This window comes from Solanum dulcamara, chromosome 6 (assembly GCF_947179165.1).
Source record: "Solanum dulcamara chromosome 6, daSolDulc1.2, whole genome shotgun sequence".
NCBI classification, from domain to species: domain Eukaryota; kingdom Viridiplantae; phylum Streptophyta; class Magnoliopsida; order Solanales; family Solanaceae; genus Solanum; species Solanum dulcamara.
Genome location: NC_077242.1, coordinates 30,610,100 through 30,619,849, shown reverse-complemented (window position 1 = coordinate 30,619,849; position 9,750 = coordinate 30,610,100).

The window sequence follows — 9,750 nt, the reverse complement described above, 5'->3', positions numbered from 1 at the left end:
TTCCTGGTGTCTCTCCCAAAAGGGAAGTTAATTTTGATATCGATCTCCTACCCGATACCTAACCTATCTCTATTCCTCCTTACTCGATGGCCCCGATAGAATTGAAAGAGTCGAAGGAACAATTAAAGGACTTGTTAGAAAAGGGTTTCATAAGACAAAGTATTTTGCTTGGGTTTTTCCCATGTTATTTGTAAGAAAATAGGATGGGTCGCTTCGAATGTGCATAGACTACTGGCAATTAAATAAGATGACCATTAAGAATAAGTACCCACTCCCTAGAATAAATGATTTGTGTGATCAATTGCAAGGGGCAAGTCACTTCTCCAAGATCGACCTTTGGTCTGTCTATCACAAACTATGGGTGAAGGAGTGTGACATTCCCAAAATGGCTTTTTGAACAAGGTATGGTCACTTCGAGTGTGGTGATGAGTTTTGGGTTGTCGAATGTGCCGATAGCGTTTATGGACTTGATGAATAGGGTGTTCAAACCTTACCTTGATACTTTTGTGGTGGTCTTCATTGATGATATTTTGATTTACTACCGGGTGAAGAAGAACATAAAAATCACTTGAGAGTTGTGCTTCAAACGTTGAGGGATAGGAAGTTGTTTGCAAAATTTAGTAAGTGTGATTTTTTGTTGAAGGAGGTGACATTTCTTGGTCACGTAGTATCTGGTGATGGGATCAAGGTTTATCCAAAGAAAATAGAGGCAGTCAAGAATTGGCCTAGACAATTTTCTCCTTCAGACATTAGAAGCTTCTTAAGTCTAGCCGGGTACTATAGAAGGCTCATCGAAGGATTTTCCCCCATCTCATCTCCTATAACGAAATTGACCCAAAAGAAAGCCAAATTCATATGTACGGATGAGTGTGAGAGGAGTTTCCAGACTTTGAAAGATTGACTTACCTCCGCTACTATTTTGACTCTACCAGAAGGATTATAAGGTTTTGTAGTTTATTGTAATACTTTAAAGATTGGTTTAGGTTGTGTCTTAATGAAAAACGGCAAGGTCATAGCCCATGCTTCTAGACAATTAAAGGTACATGAGTGTAACTACCCTACCCATGACCTTGAATTGAAGGCCACTATTTTTTATCTAAAGATTTGGAGGCATTACCTCTATAGGCTGCATGTAGATGTGTATACCTATCATAAAAGTCTTCAATATATGTTCACCCAAAAGGACCTTAATCTATAGTAAAAAAGGTGGCTAGAACTCCTTAAGGACTATGAAATGAGTGTGCACTATCATTTGGGTAAAGCCAATGTGGTTGCCGATGTACTTAGTAGAGTGTGTATGGGGAGTGTGGCCCATGTGGATGAACGGAAGAGGGAGTTAGTGAAAAATGTTCATCGGTTGGCTAGATTAGGGGTGGAGTTATATGGTACTGATGATGGTGGTATGGTTGTTCAAAATAGGTCTGAATCCTCTTTGTTGGTGGATGTTAAATCAAAGCAAGATCTTTACCCGATGTTTATCGAGTTAAAGAAGTTGGTAAAGGAAAACAAGATAGAGGTCTTTTCCCAAGGGGGAGATGGGAGTTATACTACCAAGGTCGGCTATGTGTTCTGGATGTTGATGTTCCAAGGAGTTTGATCTTGATGGAGACTCATAATTATACATACTTCATTAATACCGGTTCGACGAAAATGTACCTAGACTTAAAAGAGTTCTACTGGTGGGGTAGCATGAACAAGGACATATCAAGGTTTGTGTCCGAATGTGCAAATTTCCAACAAGTAAAGCCTGAAGATCAAAGACGGGGTGGCCTAGCCCAAGACATTGGAATCACTACATGGAAGTGGGAAGATGTGAATATGGATTTTGTAGTGGGTTTGCCTCATACCCAAAAGCGTCATGATTTGATTTGGGTAATTGGTGATAAAATGACTAAGTCGGCTCACTTTCTACCGGTTAAGACTTCTTATAGTGCCGAAGACTATGCCAAGTTGTATATTTAGGACTTGGTGGGGTTCCATGGTGTGCCATTATCCATTATTACGGATCGTGGCACCCAATTCACTTTTCACTTTTGGAGATGGTTTCAAAAGGGCCTCGGTACTAAGGTAAAATTGAGCATCGTATTTTATCCTCAAATGGATGGTCAAGACGAAAGGACAATTCAAACACTAGAGAATATGTTAAGGGCATATGTGTTGGAGTTTAAAAAAAATTGGGATGATCATCTACCGCTTATCGAGTTTACCTATAATAATAGTTACCACTCAAGTATTAAGATGATGACATTTGAGGCTTTGTATGGAAGACGATGTAGATCCCTAATTGGTTGGTTTGAAGTAGGTGAGATGACCTTGTTGGGCCCCGATTTGGTACTTGATGCTTTAGAGAAGATGAAGATCATTAGAGAAAGGTTGAAGACAGCTCAAAGTCATCAAAAGTCCTATTCTGACACTAGAAGAAGGGATTCTGAGTTTAATGTGGATGATTGGGTGTATCTGAATATTTCATCTATGAAGGGTGTGGTTCGATTTGGTAAGAAAGGGAAATTGAGCCCTAGGTATGTAGGGCCTTATAAAATCATGAGACGTGTTGGCAAGGTTGCATATGAGTTGGAGTTGCCATTAGAAATGGCCATCATTCATCTAGTGCTCCATGTGTCTATGTTGAAAAAATGTGTGGGTAATCCTATTTTCATTGTTCCTTTGAGAGTAGTGAATGTTGAAGAAAACTTGACCTATGAAGAAGTTCCGGTTGAAATTTTGGACCGGCAAGTTAAGAGATTGAGGAACAAAGAAGTTGCATGTGTTAAAGTACTTTGGAGGAATCAATAAATTGAAAGTGCTACATGGGAAGTGGAAGCGGGTATGATTAAGTTATTCCCTCATCTTTTTACTCTGCCCAAAGCTAATGTCTTAAGTTGTCCTTGCTAAAATTATTTGGAATCCTTGCATTTCAACTTTTCTTGTCATATGCTTGAAAAATTATGAAATATTTATCGAACGATGTTTTAAATTGCACTATTGCATTAATGATGGGTTGTTGGTTTACACTCTACTCTACACAATATAAGTCTTTCCTCATTCGAGGATGAATGTTCCCAAGGGGGAGATAATGTAACAACCTCTAAAAATATTGTATATGATATTTCAATTCTCGATAAAAATGATATAGCTTCTATATTTTGGGATAAATTTTTCACAAGTTGGCCCACATTAGGTGGTTCAAATTTTTGAATAACCCCAACATCATTACCTACAACTTTTGTTAGACCATATTTCATGTTTTGGAGTTTAAGTAGGTCAAATAAATTAATTGTTGCAAGATATGGTGCTGTAATGAAATGGAGTATTTGTAGAAGAAAATTCATATGAGACAACAGATCCTAATAAGAAAGTTATCTTGTTCAAATGTAGATCCTTACAAAGGGTATCCTGCTAAAAGAAGGTTCATCTCACCAACCATGGAAAGCTCTAGATCCATTTGACCTCACCCATGACATCAATAGTCCTCCATTTAATATTATCCATGACATCACAATCTTCCATTAAATTTTTAGATTTTTCTTTATAATTATTTTAATTATTGTTAGGTGACATCTATAAATACCCACCTTATTTTATTATTTTGTTCATCGAGCTTTCTCAAGCAGCTCTTCTCTCTATACACTCTTTTGCTCATTTTCAAAATATAATTTTAGTGCTTAGTAGTGTAGAAATACTATGCCGGTGATTCATATACTCCGAGTAGTACATAAAATGCTCCGGCGAGGAGAAAAGGTTAGTATTCAAGAGTGTTCAGTAAGTCCTTCGATTCTAAGTAACGCTTGAGATTCCAGGTATGTAAGGCTTCAATGAGAGTATTCCTTCCACTCTGATGCCTAAAGTATTTTGATTATATGATAAATTATGTTTATTTTCTTTAAGATTTACTCTAATTTATGTGGATATTTATCCATGGGTTCTTCCACCCATTTAATCCAAAACTATTTCAACTAAATCTCATAATTTCAAATAATATTTTTTTATGGGTAATTCTTATTTTTACTTAATAGCATGAATCATGGTTAAACTAATGATTATTGGTCTATTTTGATGTAACATAATTTAATATGTATGAATTGATGGTTTGTAAGTAATTTCTCTATTTATCTCTTTAAAGGTTCTTAAAATTCATGGTGGGTTGTTTAAAGTATGATTTTTAATTAATGAATTTTAAAGTATTTATGAATATTCATTTACATATATCTTTGCAAGTTGAAGTGATTTAAATGCATCTAGTTTTACTATGTTTTCAATGAAGTTTGACTTGAAAACTTTGACTCTAAATGATTTTTTATGAAAGCAATATATATGATCAAACGGGAGTCTTATGAAATGATATGAATGATGGATTCTTTATGCAATAAGGACAATTCTTGCATATTTGAATTACCAAATATTTTAATGAATTATTCTACCGATTATTATGTTTTGAATTCTCAAGCTATATGCTTTGAGTATTTTGAAGTATTAAACTATTTCTTGGGACTAACTTAGCACCAAATGAGTCTTTGAGGTGGGATTCTGTAAGGGAATCCTAGTAGCAACCCCTTGTCTCATTAATTATGTTCCAACATAGGAGCCCTTGTAAGCTTAGTCTAATGTATCCATGAAAGTCCTTAAAGTAAAAGTTAAAGAAATGAATGAAGTTGATGGAGTTATGCCTGACAAGTAGTCTCCCCGGCCAACATAGGGGGTTATGTTGGATTCCATTTAATAACTCGCATGGTCTTAAATGTCGGTTATGGTCATTTTCCCACAAAATCAATATTTTAAAGAATATCTATATGATTGATTATCCATGCATTTCATTATGTTTCATATTACATAAATGTTTTTATGTTTCGTCATTGTTCATGCATGCTTACATACTTAGTACATTCAAAGTACTAACATATACTCTTTTTCCTACATGATATCACCATGTATGGACCAGTGCTCCTCCTTTTCCTCCTCCATGTGGCTAGTTGAAATTTCATTAGAAGACTACTTTTTTTTAGTTCCCATGTTCCGGAAATAATACTCCTTTATCTTTCTAGCTTATGATATGTTGAGATCTTTATACACTTACTATGTCATTTCTTTCTATCATGATTGAGGATGAGCTAGGGACTTGTCTTAGCCCCGTTAAAGCTAAAGGTTAGAGGTATTATTGGACATATGTAAGTTGAAGATTTACTATTATGATTTGTGCTTGTTTTTTTATTGTTATTACATATGAAAGGCTAAGCCGAGGGTCTTTCGGAAACAACCATTCTACCTTTCAAGGTGGGGGTTAGGTTTGCGTACACTCTACCCTCTCCAGACCCCACATTATGGGATTATACTGAGTTTGTTGTTGTTGTTGTACATATAAAAGGCTAAAAGAATGCTAAGAGGCTTGTTTGAGGTACTTTTGGGTTTCTTATTCATCATGTCACATCTAGGCCCTAGGCTTGTGTCATGACAAGCAGCTTATCAACTGGCATAAGTTTGGCATGACAAATAGAAGGATGAAAAGAGGTAGAGATGATGGTCCCGTTGATTGGGAGAAATTCAAGGGTGTTTTCCTTGGTCAATTCTTTCATTGGTCAATTCTTTTCTTTGGAGTTGAGGGAAGATAAGGTTCAAGAGTTCATCAATTTGCACCAAGGTAACATGAGTATAAGGGAGTATTCTCTCAAGTTCATTAAGTTTTCAAAACATGCTCCACTCATGGTTGCAGATCTAAGGGCTCAGATGAGGAAGTTCATTTTGGGTGTGACCGAATTGATGGTCAAAGAATGTAGAACTACCATTCTTATCAAAGAGGTGGAAATTTCGAAGTTTATGAAACATGTTGAGAAAATAGAGGAGGAGAAGTTGAAGGAGAGATCTAGAAGGGAGTCCAAGAGGGCTTATACTGATGGTGGAAATTTGTTTTATGGTAATTTTGAGAATGGTGGCCGTCCTCAGTTTCTTCAAAAGTATGCCGGCCAAGATTCATCAAACACTCTAGCACTAAAAGTTTGATAAAGATAAGATGCCTAATCCTACGGTACAAGTACTATCTCTGAGTGGTCAACCTATCCCTCAATGCAAGAAGTGTTGAAGGAATCACAAGGAAGAATGGTTTATGGGTCAAATGAATGCTATAGGTGTGGAAAGTCGGGTCATCAAGCGACGGAGTGTAGGAGTGGTGCAAGACCCCAAACTTAGACTCATGCTATAGGCCATCAAGATTACTGTGGTACTACTTCTGGTGGAGATCTGCGAAAAGAGTGATTTTATGCTCTTCAAACTAATTAGGAATTAGAGGATTCACCCGATTTTGTCATTAGTATGTTGAAAGTCTTCGACTATGATGTTTATTCACTGTTAGATCTAGTTGTACTCTATCATTGTCACGAACAAATTTTTTAGTTTATGAAGGTGCCTACTATTATCCACCAATAGAAGAGCTGACCCATATCCCAGAACTCTGAGTAATGGGATGTCAGGATAGAAGACTAATGATTCAAACTATATAAAATAATGAAGTAACAAGAATACATGTACAGAGCTACTACAAAATGAAATATATACAAATCAAAAGATCCTACCCATAACCTGGAAGTCACATGTACAGAGCTACTATAAAAGAGTATAAGTCCCAAAAGTGGACCACAGAAATAATATTGGCTGAAAAAAATGAAAGAAAGAAAAAATATATATACACAGAAGGAGATGGGTAAATCCAGGACGCTATGTGCTCACCCTCGCCTCCAGTCACAACCGTAGATGGCTAGAAATCATTGCTGATAGCTAGTACTAACATTAGAAAAGAAGATCCATAGTGTAGTATGAGTACCAAAACAACAGGTATCCACAAGTTATTATAGACAGACTGAGCAAGATAAGCAAAAGGAAACTAAAATGCGAGAAACTACTCACAACTAAAGACAGAACAAGAAATCAAGGTAGGAATTTATATAAGCGTACTCAACACACAAGGAAAAGGAGAGAAACTAGTTAAAATCATTGGGCTCCCATAAACTCGACGGGTACGCTCATGTACAAGTATAAACATAACAACCTAAAGGGACTCCCATAAGCCCGACATGAGTTAAAATAGTTGAAGTATCACGCGAGAATTTGATGAAGTTCCAATGATGCCATAACTTCCCAAAGACTTTAACCAAACCATTTTATAATCTTGAAGCCTTTACCAAAGCTGAACATAGTTAAGGACTTGAATTGAAGAATCATTAGAGGATCACGGACTTTAACAAGATTTGAAAGTAACAGTCTTAAACTGAAGTTTGGAATCGTGGACTAGAATCACGTGAAAAAGAGACCAAGGACTTGAACTAAGGTTATAGATAATCGTGAACTTAAACTACGTGCAAGAGAGACGAAGGACTTGAACCAAGGTAATAGATTATTGTGGACTTGAACCATGTGCAAGAGAGGCCACAGACTTGAACCGATATAATGGTAGCTAAGGATTCAAACCAAAGCTAGTAAGTAGAGATGAACTTGAACCATGACTGATAACAATAGTGGACCCGAACCAAGGCTAAGTAAGGCTAGGGACTTGAACTGAGAAAGTAATACCTAGGCAAGGACTTGAACCTCGCCTGATGGAGCAAATTGGGGACTTGAACCACGAACATAAGCAAACTGGTTAAATTTAATATTAGAAGCCAACCAATCATCATGGTGAGTACCCCCAATCTGAGCACCATCAATTAATAACTCCATCCTGCACCACATCAAATAGAATCGATGAGTAGACTTTTGGAACCAAGAACTAAATAATGCAGAATCAATAGAATGGTAGGATATTATGGAGATAAGGTTCCAAATCTGTGTTACTACCTAACTAAGGCTCAAACTATAAAACTCAAGTCTGCTATATTAGTCTACAAGGAGCTAACCTATCCAAAATGACATCGGAGAATTTCCAAAGCCTGTTGGCACAAAAACTTTGCAAGTGTAAGGCAACACTAGTATAAGCCATTAATAATGCCAAATATTATTCAAAGTACATAAACCAAACACACAATACATGCCAAAAGATAAGGATGATCAACACTTGACCAGAGACATGCTCAACTAGCCCGAATTCCCCGAAAATAGAGCAGATGATATGAATTCTAAGAATTTAGCATTCTTAATGTCCAAACCCTCCAAGCTCATACAATCTAGTATGAAAATGCCTAAAAATGCTTAGTATAATGAAATTGTATCCCCACTTGTAGGCCGGCAGCGCGCACTCCAACTCACAAAAATAGATCTTTTTCCTTTTAAACTACCTCTGAATGCTGACATGCTCACACGAAGGTCCTACAATTGAAACCAACCATACCACGATGATCCTCATGAAAAACCCCATAATCTAGAGGTTTGAATCACCTAAATTGGTCGCCTAACGAAGCTCCTAAGTCACTTTTGATCATACCAATGCATTCCTCACAAAAAATCCCATAATTTAGACCCAAGAACTACTCAATTCAACACTGAAATGCCCTAGAAATAAAATTCCCAAGTTTCAAAAAGATCAACTCAAAAACCATCCGATCCAGCAGCAAAAACACAAATTTTACCTCAAATGGAGCACCCATGATCAATTCAGACAATAACACAGTGTTTTCCTTAAAATTCCATGTGAAATAGGATTTACAATTTCTCAATTTAGATCAAACTGAAGAAGAAATTGTTATATGAAGATGGAATAAATGCTAAAAATGGACACCTTTATAGAGGTGGTGTTGCACTAGATACGGTGCACTAGTGCACTAGCAGATCATTCCCATTTTAAAGACTGTAATATGGTGCTCGGAATTTGTTTAGAACCTCATATGCACAAAAAAACTATGCTACACCACTACATTTGATATTTCAAACTCAATGATGCAATTGAAATTTTTAACAGAGGTTATTTCAGTGAAAATTGGGTCCCACGTCCAAGCATCATTTTAAGCCAAAATCCATAAAAGGGCACGAAATGAGATCGAAAGCCTTGGGACACACTTAAAAGGTTGTTCTAGACAAATCTTGACATTATGGATCTAACCGTGCTATCATAATTCCCATACAAACATGTTTTCCAATGAGGTTGACAAAAGTCAATTGGCCAATTTACAAGCCTTGAACGCCAGATGGCCCATATCTCATACAAATTGCCTCAATACTCCTGTCGATCATGCTACCAACTTAATTTGGCCATTTTGAAGCTTATGGAAATGTTAGAATCTTATTTTGAGGTTGTTTACCTAAAGTTATGATGAAAGACAATTTTTTAAGTTATAAAAGCTCTAAAACATGGAAATAAGCCTAAAATTCCAACGAATGACCATGCAACCAAACTGTTAGTACCAGTAAGTCATAAATGACTTGGGGTCTCTACATGAATGCTCTAAATGATGAAATAACTGCTTTATTTCAAAAATAACTTAGAGGGTCATTCCAATCATTTGTTCCTTCTTACTTTTTTATGAAATTTATTTTTAGTTTTGAGATCTTTTTAGAGCATTTTTTGGTCTATACCCTAGTTGGTGATTCAGTTGTGACTAAGAGAGTATTAAAATTGCTCATTTTTAATTTTTCATAAAGTCACCTAAGTTGATCTTGTAGAGCTTGATACAACCAATTTTGATATAATTGTTGGTGTGGATTGGCTCATACATGTTATGCCTTTATATGTTGTAGGAACTATGTGGAAAAGTTTAAGTTTCCTAATAAGCCAGTCCTAAAATGGAAAGACAGTAATTTCGTGTTTAAAAGTTAATTCATCTCATTCCTTAAAGC